Genomic DNA, 14,562 nt, shown 5'->3' with positions numbered 1-14,562 from the left:
CCTGCCCAGCCGGGCTTGACAAGGGTGGGACTGGCCAGGTCTGGATCTAGCCTAGGGGTGTCGAACTCAATCAGAGAAGGGGCCAAAATCTAAAATCCAGCCTAAATCGCGGGCCAAATGGTTTACTGAACAGTCATAAACTGACAATGTCATAAACTGACAGCGGAGTGCAGTGATGACAGCGCGGTGCGGGCCACATTGCAAGGCCTGGCGGGCTGGATTTGGCCCGCGGGCCTTGTGTTTGACACATGTGATCTAGCCCAATGCGAGGGGGCCAGCCGGGTCTGGGTCTCACATGATTTTGAGGTGCATGTGGGTGGGTGGGGACTAGACTCTGGGTCCCATAGTGAGCCCCAGGCTGAGAGGAGGAAGGTTTTCATATACATTTTACTAATTTTCTTTCATCTCTGACACTTATTTAGAGAAAGGGCAAATTATTTCCTCTAATTAATCCCCTTTTAATGTGCACGAATTTCGTGCACCGGGTCACTAGTAAGTAAATAATCTTTAAAACTCATTACAACTTAAAAATTCTATTACCTAAAATAACTATTAACTCTATGCCTTTAATTTCTTCTGAGATCCACTATGATACATATTGTAATAAGAGTTTAAATATGACAGTAAAAAAAAGTCGTTTGCTTAGCGACAATATAAACTATGCTTAAATTCATAGATAGTATGGCTTATTATTCAACCTTTAAAAGATATATGCCCAAGTTTAAAGATAAAAAATAAGATGCTAATGTACAACTCAATATCTAATACTTAATGCCTAAATTAGAAATTCCTTCCCCTGCTTTAAAACTTCTTAAACTCTCCCTTTTCATCCTTTGTTCCTGACTGTTAAGACTGACAGACGAACAAATAATGGACTAGAAGTTAGAACACTTAGGTTCTAATTCACTACCTTTACCATGAATTTAGTTTTGTATTAGTCCATCTCCTTATCCTTGTTCTATAAACTTTCATATACTTAAAAGGGCTTTTTATTTTGTTTTTATTTTTTACAATATATTTTTATTGATTTCAGAGAGGAAGAGATAAAAACATCAATAATAAAAAAGAATCATTGATTGGCTGCTTCCCACACACCCCTTACCGGGATTGAGCCTACAACCCATGCATGTGCCTTGGCAGGAATCAAACCATGATCTCTTGGTTCCTAAGTCAATGCTCAACCACTAAGCCATGCCAACTGGGCCTAACAGGGTTCTTACTTATTTTTTCAAAGTGTTTTTAAACGGTGAAGTGCTATGTCAATATAAATAACTCATGTATTATCAACAGCAAGAAAAGAAAGCCATGTTAAAAGAAAAAGCAAATGTATGTTCACATTTCAATTCCTAATTATAAAAAGCAACCTTTGAATCGAGTGTGTTTTAATGTATGATGTTCATCCATAGACGCTTTGAACATTCAGTGTTAAACTGTATTGAGAGGACATAGCTCAGACAGTTAAGAATTTTGGCAGCAAAGGAAAAACTTGAAGGTGCCAGTGGGCTACACATCTACAAGAGCTGGAGAGAAAGGTACATGATCACAAAATGGTCATACAAATATTCCATGCTTGAAAAATCCGTTTTCTCTCAAACCACTAGAAATAAAGAGAACTAAAAAGTTACGAGTTTAGTAGGTCTTGAGCCTTTATTAGCAAGCCGTAAGTGCCACATTGCTGAAATTGCACCTCTCCTGCCAGAACAGCACTACACACACCATGTCTGCCCTCCGACTAGACTCCAGATACAGGCACAAGATGTTCTAGCAAATAACATGCAGCAAGAGCCAGCACACAAGCATGAGGGAATCCAGGCTCCAGGCATCTGATTTTTCTCCTTGGTCCTACTTGAAAACGGACACTGCTATGAAAAATTTATTATAGTAATGGGATAATGATCAAGGGCTAGCTAAATCATATGCCAACCAATGAAATGGAAAAGCAACGTGTACTATCAGCTCAACTATCTTATTTTATATTTAATTTTGGACAGACAGGTCATGATTACCCTAAATAGAGAACGGCTGAGTAACTTCAACTTATATTTATCACCTGAAGATGACTTCAAGCCATTGGGGGGGAGGGGGGGAGAAGGGGAGACGTGGCCCAGAAAATACTAGGCTGTAGAAGTCAAATGAAAAAACAACAACAACAAAAAACTAGGGTTTGGGAGGAAAGGGGTAAGGAAGAGAAAGAGAACAAATAGCCGCGACCGGTTTGGCTCAGTGGATAGAGCGTCGGCCTGCGGACTGAAAGGTCCCGGGTTCGATTTCGGGCAAGGGCATGTACCTTGGTTGCGGGCACATTTCCAGTGGGGGGTGTGCAAGAGGCAGCTGATCGATGATTCTCTCTCATCGATGTTTCTAACTCTCTATCCCTCTCTCTTCCTCTCTGTGAAAAATCAATAAAATATGAAAAATCAATAAAATATATTAAAGAGAGAGAGAGAGAGAGAGAGAGAGAGAGAGAGAGAGAGAGAGAGAGAGAGAGAACACAAATAAATAGGACAGGGAATGTGAGCCCCCTGAGATAGAATGAGGAAAAAATATTCCAAGGCTTTAAAGGGAGCTTCAGCAGTGACTATGGAAAGGGGCGAGCCTGTTAACTGTTTCAGTAGAAAAAGATAAACCATACAGGGAACCAGCATTCATGGTAGTGGCTCTTATATGTTGTGAGCTTTGTTCCAAAGGCGCCCCACAGATCAGAACCTTTACTCCTCACACCCCCCTGCAGCTAAGAGGCAGCTCCTGCGTCTTGACAGGTGAAGCCCCTGAGACCCGGCAATGCCAGGCCGCCCAGCTGGTTCCAGGGTCTGAGCGCTCATCCGTTAACTCAACCAACTGCCTGCAAGATCAAGACCCTACAACTACTTTCGTATTTCCTGTGGCCGGGGACCACGGCTCTCTGGAATTCCTCAAAGGAGTTTGGGTCCAAAAGAGTGACCCTCGACTTGAGAGAAAAGTTCCTGCAACGGGGGAATAGGAGGCTCTCCTCAGAACACGCACGTCTGGAACTCTGAAACACGCCTAGGGGAGACAGGGAGGGAGGCGGGTGGGCCAGGAAAGGAGGCAAAGTCCGAAAACGAGACTTAGGAGCCATCCTTCTTCCCTGAAAGACAAAGTAGAAAGCGGCCCTTCCTCCCCTCCACGAGGCGTGACTCAGGGACGGGGCCTCCCCCCTAGTTTGCAGAGTGTGTGTGTGTGTGTGTGTGTGTGTGTGTGTGTGTGTTGGGGGTGGGGGATAGGTGTGAGGGGTTCTCCTCCAGACACTCACACTTGACCCGGCCAGGCCTGGACGGATGCGTGGTTCTCAGAGAGGATTGGAGTAACAAGGGCCCCCCACCCCACCCCACCCCCCACACACACCCCGAGGCGCAGGGAGGGAGCCTGGGGCCGGGTCTGGAGGCCCTCGGCCTAGGTGCCCGCGCCGTCGCCCCCCACCTTACCCCGCTTGGCTGTTCTTCCGAGCCTGAGGGACAGCCGTGCGCGGCGGCGGCCCGGTCTCGACGGACTCCCACGCGGGGCAGGGGTGGGAGACGCGCGGCCTGTCCAGTCAGGGCCCCGGAGTTCGAGGTCCCAGGACGCCGGCGGTGCGCGCGCCCCCGAGCCCGCCCGGAAAGGAAGGGTCCGGTCCGAGCGCGCTCCGCGAGCCAAGCCGAGCCGAGCAGCAGCCGCCGCCGCCGCCGCCGCGGGAGAGATCGCCGGCTGCTCCGTCCGCCCGCACCCGGCCCGGCCACTGCCCCGCTTCCCCCGCGCGAGCTTTGGCGGCGGAGCAGCACGGTGCGCGCCGATTGGCCCGCGGGGTGAGTGGCGTAAGGCGCCTCTCCTCGCCGATTGGCCGGGGCGGCGGTGCGTGCGAGGAGTAAACAAACCCCGCCCCCAGGCTTCCCTAAGAGAGGAGGGGGCCGGAGGTGAAGGGGCGGGGCCGCGAGGCCAAGGGATGCGATGCTCCAACCCCTTGGCCGCTCGGCAGAGCTTCCCAGTGGGTCCCCTGCAAAGACCCTGGCCTTGCGGCTCCCCAACCACCTCCCGCGGGGGCTGCAGGCCTGAGGCCTAATGTTTGTAGACACGCCCTTCCTCAGGCTTGACTTTCCCATCCACCCCCATCCCCTAGGCCCTGAAGCTGGAAAACCCCATCCTTGCAGAAAGTTTTTAGAAAGAGGGTAAACAGCCTTTGATGAATCGCCCACGGGGAGAGCAGTGAGCAGGGGGGAATAGGGAGGAGTGACTGTGAGGCCACGTGTGGGGGCAAGTGTAGGGCACCCTGTAATTATTCAGACAGTGGTTTAGAGACCATAGGGATCCTGAATAGGCATCCTAAGATCTCTGTATCAAGTGGGAGCTGAAGATAAAATCGTGACACATCACCCCCAAATACCTGACTCTTTAATTCAATATTAAAACATTTGTCTATTAATGCTGTGCCTGTGTGAAAAATCATTCATGAGCTTACATTCTAGTGGAATGGAGAAGACAAGATGCAAAAGAAATAAGCAAATTATAAACTCTGTTACATGCTGATACGTGCTATAGGTAAAAATATGTAAGCAGAGAAGGCAGAATGGCTTCTGTTAAATAGGGTGTTCAGAGAAGGAGCAGAAAAGGTACCATTTAAGCAAATATTAAAAGGAGGCGAGGGAGGTTAGAGAGTGCCTTTGGCCCTTTCTCTGGGAAGGGGTGGAGAGACAATCCCTGCATCATTGGACACATATAAATTCCTAGGAGTCCAAGCATGCCAAAGGCATCACTCCTCAGACTGATTCTAAAATGCAAAACCCCGATGAAGTGACTGATTACCTTGCATTGTTCAGTAACAAATCAATAGGATTTTTAAAAAATTATTTCGTTTCCACAGACATTTTGTTAAGGTTTCAAGGTAACAAATTCTTTTCACACGCTCTAGGCACAAAGATACAAAAAATGAGCAAGACAGGTAAAACCTCCACCCTGAAGGAACTCAATCTAGCAGGGGAGATGGATTGTAGACCACCTCAACAAACAGTGCAAGGCACTGAAAAACGGCCATAAATAGAAGTAGACAGCCCTTGAGCCAATAGGAGTTGGGAGGGGGGGTTATTAAGGAGTTATAACTCTCTCAGAATCTCTTTGTCTATAAAGAAAATTCAGTACTATATTTAACAGTAAGGCTATGGCTATCAGGGATTCTCTGACCTCTTTATAAGTTTCTAAAGAGATATTCTAAAGATAATATTAGGTTGAACAATATAAAATTGATAATATTTGGCAATTTTCATTTTCCTCAACTTAATCTCTCATAGAGTTAACAAGGATTTTGCTATGTAATGCATGAAGTAAGTGTCCAATAAATGATAGCGATTATGATCATTTGATAATATTTCTTTTAAAAAATGATTTAAAAGTCAATGTCTTATAACACCTTTCAATTCTATGCACAAAGTAAAATGGGCAGTGAATGTTCCAAATTTTCCATTTTGATTTAGCTGTGTTTGATCTAGCTGTTTTCCAGTTTGATCTAGCTGTGAATTTCCATGACCTAATCAGAGTATGCTGTAAAAGACACTAAATGCTGGTTTCACAGCAGGCCAAGAAATTTAGAATAAGAAACAGCTTGGTTTTTGAAAGCTAAAAACTGAAAATTCTCCAGAACAGAATAAATTGTCAAGTTGCTTCAGGGAGGAAAATTCATGTAAATCAATTTTTCATTCCCACTCACAGTTCCAATTTAGCAATTTGTACAACAGTCAGCTTTCTCTCTTCCTTTTCATTTCCCCCTTAAGGGATCTTATTTCCTTTGAATAGAAAAATAAAGCTTCCACCATCTCCAGCGCCAGAGAGCAGATGTTTAAAACATGACAGAACACTTATTGATTCAGCAAACACTTATTGTATGCCAAGAACAGTGCAAGGCATTGGAAATACAAACATAAATGCCCAAAGCACTCCATTCATGGGTGGTGTTCTTTGTGCCTGGAACAACCTCCCAGGTCTCCCACACCTCACCTACCTGTGCCTTCACAAAAGCTTAAACAACACTTTCTGCAGAAATGCTTACTCTGATTCTCCATCTCCAGCTCTTTTCCCATAAAACCCTGTTTGTCTTTCTAACTCTCATCAAACTTGCAACTACTCATTTGGTATCTGTATCCTGTTAAACTGTCAGCTCCTTGAGATCCGGAGCCATATCATCCAATTCACTATCCTCAGCACTTAAGAGAAGTTCTGTACGTTTTTATTGAATGGATGAAAGTGCCACAGCCTAGCACGGTTGGAAAGAGGAGAGAGACATCCTATATACGGTAATAAAATCCTAATATGCAAATTGACTGAATGGCAGGACGACCAGCAGAAGGACCGGTCGCTATGATGTGCACTGACCACCAGGGGGCCAGACATTCAATGTAGGAGCAGCACCCGTCCTGCAACTTGAGGCAGCAGTCAGGGGGCAGGCCGGCGATCATGGATCTGGCCGGCGATCATGGATCTGGCTGGCGATCATGGATCTGGCCAATCCCAGGGATCAGGCCTAAACAGACAGTCAGACATCCCTCAAGGGTGCAAGCTGGGCTGAGGGACACCCCTCCCACCCACATGAATTTCATTCACTGGGCTTCTAAGTAAATATATCAAGTCTCTACTTGTAAATATGCAGGCCACCAAAGAGCAGGCCATGGAAGAAGCAGATCTGTTATCTGAGGAATTTCCACATGCAGCCCCTCTCCTGGTGCTTGGTGCTGCTCTCTGTGGGTGAAGCTGTAGGACTCCTGGACCTCTCAAACTTTAATGTCCACAGCAATCACTTGGAGATCTTTTTAAAATTGACACTCTGAATCAGTAGGTCAGAGGTTGGGGGTAGGGCCTGCATTTCCAACAAGCTCCCAGCTGCTGCTGACGCTGCTTCACCACACTTTGAGTAACAAGGTCCTTAGTGTAGTTCCCCCCCTTCTTTTTAATTGCACACATTGAGTTTTTAAATTAAATTTATTGGGGACACTGTGGTTCATAAAATTACATAGGCTTCGAGTATACAATTCTATAATACATCGTCTGCATATTCTCCCTTCCCTCCAGCCTCCTTCCCCTCTGCTAACCACCATACTGTTGTCAGTGTCCATGTGTTTTTGTCTGTTTGTCTTGTTTGTTCATTTGTTGCTCTCACATATGAATGAAATTATATGATTAATGGTATCTTTTTATTATACAAGCAAAACTATCTGTAGTTATCTGGACAGTTGTATATATGACTTAAAGAAAAGCCTCCAGTTTTCATACTCAATCCATCCAATGACTGATGAAAGAAATAACACTTAAGAGAAAAACATGTTAAGTCAAGGCTTGCCTTTCAGAGACAGCCCTGTTATGGGCAGTTTACTCACATGAATAGGGCAAAGTAGAATCAAAGCCTTGGAATTTCCTCAGCAAGGGACACACCTTCTCCTCAGCTCATTTCTGGAATGACTTGGTTAGGGCAGTGAAAAGATTTCAGTCACCCTTAATAAAAGCAACCTCTTTTATTAATAGATAAAATAGTCTATATTTCCTAAAAATAGAAAGTAAATGTGAGGTGTATAGAATAATGAATAATGAATAAACCCCCATGTATTAGATTAAGAAATAAATATTGCCGAGACTGGTTTGGCTCAATGGATAGAGCGTCAGCTTGGGGACTGAAGGGTCCTGGGTTCAATTTCAGTCAAGGGCATGTACCTTGGTTGCAGGCATATCCCCAGTAGGGGGTGTGCAAGAGGCAGCTGATCGATGATTCTCTCCCATCAATGTTTCTAACTCTCTATCTCTCTCCCTTCCTCTCTGTACAAAATCAATAAAAATATATATTTTTAAAAAGAAATAAAATATTAACATCGCAGGAAACCCTTATGTTCCTCTCCAAGGTGACCCTCTGTCTCTCCCCCCAAAAAATGACCACGTCCTAAGTTATAGTTTCCTTGATTTTCTTTACAATTTTAATACATATGTAGGTAACTTCAAGCAATATATTGCTTAGCTTTATATGTTTTTAACTACATATATTTGGGTTCAAACTTTATTATTCATCTGCAAATTATTATTATTAATTTTTTGTGTGCTCAACATTTTATTTGAGAGAATTATCTGTCTTGAAGCATGATTCTGGTGAGGATTTAAAAAAAAAAAATCCTTCACCTAATCACCAGGTAGTATCAGGCCAACCCATATTGAGGGACATTCTATACAATAACTGCCAGTATTCTTAAAACAATGTCAAGGTCCTAAAAGAAAGACTGAGGAACTGTCACAGATTGGAGAAGACTTAAGGAGACATGAAAATTAAGTGCAATGTGGGATCCTGATTGACTGCTGAACCGGAAAAAGGACCTTAATTAGAAAGCTAACAAAATTCCTACGAAGCCTATAGATTAGTTAGCACTATTGTATAAATGTAAATTTCCTGGTTTTCATCATTGTATTGTGGTGATATAGGATGTTAGTTAGGGGAAGCTGGGTGAAGGGGGGATTCTATTTTCACAGCTTTTCTGTAAGTCCAAAATTATTTCAAAATAAAAAGTTTAAGAACTAAATACTGGGGAATCTTATTAAAACACAGATTCTGATTCAGAAGCTCTGGAATGAGGCCTGAAATTCGGCTTTTCTGAAAAGCACTCTGATGGCAGTAAGGATATTGGTTCCAATAATGTATTTAAGTACTTTTCCCCCTCCCATTGTATTGAGGTGAAATTGACATACAATAAACTAAGCATACTTAAAATTAAAATAAAAAACAACAACTATGAGTTTTGGCATATGTATATATCCATGAAACTACCGCCACAGTCAAGATAATTAATTTACTGTTGGGAGCCCCTCTACCTGGCTCTCTCATTTCTGCTTGTCTTGCCAGGAGAGGCACTGGGGCCTTTGCTATAAAATAGAGAGGGTCTCCCTCCAGAATAGAGAGCAGTTTTCTTTACATCCAGGATAATAAAAATTATTTCCTCTGGAGCAAGCATTCGGCAGGTTTACTGGCAGCTCATTACAGATGACTTGGGTTTCCTAAGCTTGAGATTCCTCAGCTGTGCTGCAGACCCACTGTGTGCACAGCATTTACCTGAACTGCTCTCAGTAGGAGTTGAAAGGTAAGGGGAAGCAACGCAAATATGAAGGTCCTGGTGTTTGCTTTGGCCGGAGTGACAAAGTCTGTAATCTCTGACCCGGGAGTCTCGTGTCTTCTTCCGGTATCCAGGGAGCTGTGAAAGGCTAACTTGTTTCCAAGAAGAGGAAACTTTCAGGCTTTTGTCAGTTCTTGACAGTGTTTGGTGATGAAGCTGGGATGCTGACAGAGCTAGGACTTACTGGGGGAGACAGGATTTACTGGGAGAGACAGGACAAGGGTTGGTTAGACCAAAAGAGAATTCCTTAGGATCTGGTAGATAATATTCTTTGCCCAAGTGATGGGGGAGGAGGGAAATAAGGGATACTTAACAAATCTATTAATAATGTTTTTGGCTTACATTCACCTCTTAATGGGTTCTGTTTCTTTGAATTCCACTATTACTCCATATCATCCTCACTTCTTTTTTCTTACAATTTCTTTTACATAAGCCGGATTCTTTAAAATATTGCTATAAAATAGATACATTTCAGAAAAGTAAGCTTCATATATCACCATAATGCCTCCCCCTTCTTTGTCCTTCTCATTAGACTAATACTTCTTTGAAATAAAATAAAATAAGAACCAAGTCTATCTCTCTTCTAATAACTCAATGCATATCATCCTTCAAATTCCCTGCTATGGAATGATACCATGGACTCAGAAATAGTAATGGATCGAAACCGGTTTGGCTCAGTGGATAGAGCATCGGCCTGCAGACTGAAAGGTCCCAGGTTCGATTCTGGTCAAGGGCATGTACCTTGGTTATGGGCACATCCCCAGTGGGGGGTGTGCAGGAGGCAGCTAATTGATGTTTCTTTCTCATTGATGTTTCTGTCTATCCCTATCCCTTCCTCTCTGTAAAAACTCAATAAAATATATATTAAAAAAGAAAAGAAAAGAAAAGAAATGGTACTGGGCTCCACTATGACCATGGAATAGAATCCCAATTGTCTGACTGAATCCTCCACCACCCAGAGGTCACTACGTAGACAGGCGAGCTCAAAGAATGAGCAGAGAAACACTAACTAAAAATGGCTTCAATGCACAACCTGTATAGATCAATCATTCACTGTTTCATTGTAGTTTCCCAAATAATTTTAGGTGATAATTTTCAGAAGGGATTTTTAACAGCTGTGAGGCTAATCACATCATATTCACATTTGAAATTATCTTTCCTACAGATTCTAAATCTTTCTAAATATTTAAAAATACAGTATATTTTCACAACTAGTTATATAATCTTTTTCCCACTACAAATAATTAACCCTCTTCTCTAATAATTTCCTTTGTGCAAGAATGTGGAATATGGAATAATAAGCCTAAATAGGATCTAAAGAGACATGGTTACATAAAACCTTTCTTCTCTAACCATATTAAGCCCAAATTTATCATGAATCACAACTGTAGTTAGCATATGCTTATTTCTCTCCCTTTTTATTTATTTTTTAAAATATATTTTATTGATTTTGTACAGAGAGGAAGGGAGAGAGATAGAGAGTTAGAAACATCGATGAGAGAGAGTCATCGATCAGCTGCCTCTTGCACATCCCCTACTGGGAATATGCCCGCAACCAAGGTACCTGCCCTTGTCCGGAATCGAACCCAGGACCCTTCAGTCCCCAAGCCGACGCTCTATCCATTGAGCCAAACCAGTCTCGGCATATTTCTCTCCCTTAAAAAAAAAAAATATAATATATATATATATATATATATATATATATATATATATATATATATATAATTGATTTTTTACAGAGAGGAAGAAGTAGGGATAGAGAGTTGGAAACATTGATGAGAGAGAAACATCGATCAGCTACCTCCTGCATACTCCCTATTGGGGATGTGCCCACAACCAAGGTACATGCCCTTGACTGAATTGAACCTGGGACCCTTCAATTCGCAGGCCGACGCTCTGTCCACTGAGCCAAACCAGTCAGGGCTCTCTCCCTTCTTAAAGTGCAGAAAACAAACTGAAAATAGTTTTAAATAAGATTTTCTAGGTAACATTAAAAAGCAAATTCAGAAGTTAAAGTAGACAAAGAGGTAAGGGGAAAATTTGTACACACCTGAAAAATATTTCTATTGCTATGCATCCTAGATTTTATCTATAGATTTTTAGCAGTGGTTTATGAGGTTCTCAAAAATATTTAATAAAACTATAAATTTTGTAAATAACTTCAGAGAAATAAGGTTATCAATTTATTGATGCATATGAATTGGAATCTATACTGTCTTATACAAATAGGAAATTTTCCACAAAATCATTCTGAAACATTTATACAAATTACCTTATTTTAAATAAAAAAGCTTAGAAACATTGGGGTAGTTATGTAATACCTATGCGTGCAGCCCTTTTAAGATTCTAAGTAAAGGTATTTGAAACTTTTTGCTGTCGTACGGTATTAGCAGCGCTCTGAGTACAGAAGAAATATGAGAACTCTTCTGCTCAGCACATTATGTAATCATGTCCAAATGCTATCTATATTTTACCTAGAAGAATTGGAAAATCCTATGCAATGACTTCTTAAGTCACTGGACTGATTATTTTTAAGTTAAAAAAATATTACTTTAAAGATATGGCAGAGAACCCAGTTAGTAAGTGGGCAAAAGAGATGAATAGACATTTCACTGAAGAAGATAAGCAGATGGCAAAAAAAGCACACGAAAAGATGTTCAACAGTGCAGAGAGAGCATTCTATTTCTTTCTGGTGTTATACTATTTTCTGCTTCCTTTATATTTCAAATTTTCGCCGAAACTGATTTGGCTCAGTGGATAGAGCGTCGGCCTGAGGACTCAAGGGTCCCCAGGTTAGATTCCAGTCAAGGACATGTATCTTGGTTGCGGGCACATCCCTAGTAGTGGGTGTGCAGGAGGCAGCTGATCGGTGTTTCTCTCTCATTGATGTTTCTAATTCTCTATCCCTCTCTCTTCTTCTCAGTAAAAAAAAAAAAAAAAAAAAAAAAAAAAAATCAATAAAATATATTTAAAAATATTTTCTCTATATTTCAAATTTTCTATAATGTAAAGTTTAAAAGTTGGTAAAATATTTCATAAACAGTGAAAAACAAGTTGTAAGCTAGGAAAAGATATCTGTAGGACATATAATGGACAAAGGACTAATATTTCAAAAATTATTTTTAAAATATTGTTATTGATTTCAGAGAGGAAGGGTGAGGGAGAGAGACAGAAATATCAATGATGAGAGAGAATCATTGACCAGCTGCCTTCTGCATGTCCCTCCCGCTCCACTGGAGATCAAGCCCATAACCTGGGCATGTGCCCTGACTGGGAATCAAACCCTGACCTCCTGGTTCCTAGATCGATGCTCAACCATTGAGCCATGCTGGCCAGGCTTTAAAAATATTTTTATTGACTTTTAGAGAGAGAGAGGATGAGGGAGAGAGAGAAACATTGATGCAAGAGTAGAACATCAATCACCTGTCCCCTACTGGGGATAGAGCTCACAACCTGGGCGTGTGCCCTGACCAGGAATCAAATCAGCAACTTTTCCGTGACACCCAAACAACTGAGCCAAACCAGCCAAGGCTCCAAAATTTTCTAAAATTCCTAGTTCTCTGCCCAAACCGGATTGGCTCAGTGGATATAGCGTCGGTCTGCGGACTGAAAAGTCCCGGGTTTGATTCCGGTCAAGGGCATGTACCTTGGTGGCAGGCACATCCCCAGTGGGGGGGGGTGTGTGTGTAGGAGGCAGCTGATTGATGACTCTCTCTCATCGATGTTTCTAACTCTCTTTCCCTCATTCTTCCTCTCTGTAAAAAATCAATAAAACTATATATTTAAAAAATAAAAATAAAAATAAAATTCCTAATTCTCAAAGGCATGAGTACCATTTCTCATTATCCCACATAATAATCTTATCCATTTACAGCATGATCTTGGACTAGTTACTTCATGAAGTCAGAAAGATAAGGAAAAAATTTTCTCCTTTTCTGGTTCCCCTCTGAGAATCTAATAGCTGCTCTTAGGTATTGCCAGCCTGTCCGTGTCTAGAAGCTCTGAGCCAAGTCACCCTACTTTGGGTTATTTCTCTGGGCTACATGCCTTAATCTGTGCTCTGGTAGTTTGCAGAAACTGATAACTCACCTATTTCCCTATATTTCTTCCCTACTCGTTCTAAACTAGAGGTCTGGTGCATGAATTCATGCACGGGTGAGGTCCCTGATTCTAAAGCCAATACAGAGGCACTGAGACCTCCAAGCCCACCAAGCCCAACGTTTCAGTAACAGGAAACAGAAGTTCTTCACGGGGACTATAAAGTGTAATTACAAGAGGGGCCCACCTTTTACCTTTGGTTCCTGGATGGGTGCCCTCTGGCTCTGAGGTAAGCGGCTCCATATACTGAATATATAATACTGTGTGTGTGTGGCAGCATCCCAAGCCCACAGGGTTTTGGAAGTTCACAAATGATTGTGCAGGCCAGGGAGATTAAATCCATCCTCAGAGTATATCTGCCCCAGGGACTAAAGCATCACCTTCCCCACAATAAGAAAGGTCAGTATAGTCAACCTGTCAGCATGGAATATTTCTATACCAAAAGTCAACATCAACTTCTGTGGTTCGGAAGGCTGGGCACCTGGAAGAGGTGGTAGCCAGGTCAGCCCTGGTGAGTGGACTGTCATGAAGTTCACTCCATACAGAGCCTTCGTCCCTGCTGCCATGGCCACTTTATGCACGGTCACAATGAATATGAAAGAAGCTGAGTGACATTCACGGGACAGGTCATCACCGTGTCTGCTGATTATGGAGAATTATCTCTGAAGCTGGTGCCTCTGTGGGCAGTTGTGTGGTAATGAATCATCACGTTCTGCCTACTCTGTGAGGTTCACCCTCATTCCTCCCCCAAGGCCTCCTACTCACCAATTTGTTCAAGGCTGTTTTTTTCCAAGGCCTTGATCAGAAAAGACACTACTCTGTCAGAGGCCACCCATGTGACACTGCAGTATGAAAACTGACCGCGTCCAGCTGGTGCTGGCCAACCGTGAAAATCTACATATAAATCAGGCCCTGGACTTTTCCCTTTACTGCTAGCTGGTCATAGGGAACTCCCCTATGAACTGAGGGAGAGAGGGTCAAGCATTATGGATAAGAACCTTGGTTGCCCTAACAGGTTTGGCTCAGTGAATAGAGCGCCGGCCTGCGATCTGAAAGGTCCCAGGTTTGATTCCGGTCAAGGGCATGTTTCTTGGTTGCAGGCACATCCCCAGTAGGGGGTGTGCAGGAGGCAGCTGATCGATGTTTCTCTCTCATCGATGTTTCTAACTCTCTATCCCTCTCCCTTCCTCTCTGTAAAAAAAACAAACAAAAGAACCTTGATTATCTGAGTTCCCAGACCATAAAGGGTGCTTGCTGTGTCTTTCAAAATGGCCTAGGCCCAAACATGGTCACAGTTGCCAAATCAACTTCTGTTTCCTTTACGTGCAATTTTGTGGTTCAG

At 42.7% G+C, this 14,562-nt stretch overlaps 1 protein-coding gene and 1 pseudogene across 7 annotated transcripts in view; one reads left to right on the top strand and one right to left on the bottom strand.

Moving 5' to 3' along the window:
• Positions 1-3,748, bottom strand: part of TFDP2 (transcription factor Dp-2) — a 116,297-nt gene extending 112,549 nt beyond the window's left edge. For 3 of the 6 annotated variants that reach the window (XM_084902612.1, XM_084902618.1, XM_084902619.1), the window contains exon 1: positions 3,444-3,747. The gene's annotated coding sequence lies outside the window, so the exon portion shown is untranslated. Of the gene's footprint in view, positions 1-3,443 lie in introns of all 6 variants that reach the window. The other 3 variants (XM_084902620.1, XM_084902622.1, XM_084902615.1) reach the window with 2 other exon arrangements.
• Positions 1-14,562, top strand: part of LOC311632140 (protein Hikeshi-like) — a 130,616-nt pseudogene that overhangs the window by 20,663 nt on the left and 95,391 nt on the right. The window lies entirely within an intron of this gene.

The sequence above is a fragment of the Pipistrellus hanaki genome, assembly GCF_964339955.1.
Source record: "Pipistrellus hanaki genome assembly, chromosome: 13".
In the NCBI taxonomy this organism is placed as follows: Eukaryota; Metazoa; Chordata; class Mammalia; order Chiroptera; family Vespertilionidae; genus Pipistrellus; species Pipistrellus hanaki.
Note: the sequence above shows the minus strand (reverse complement) of the source record. Positions and strands in the feature narration are given on the sequence as shown.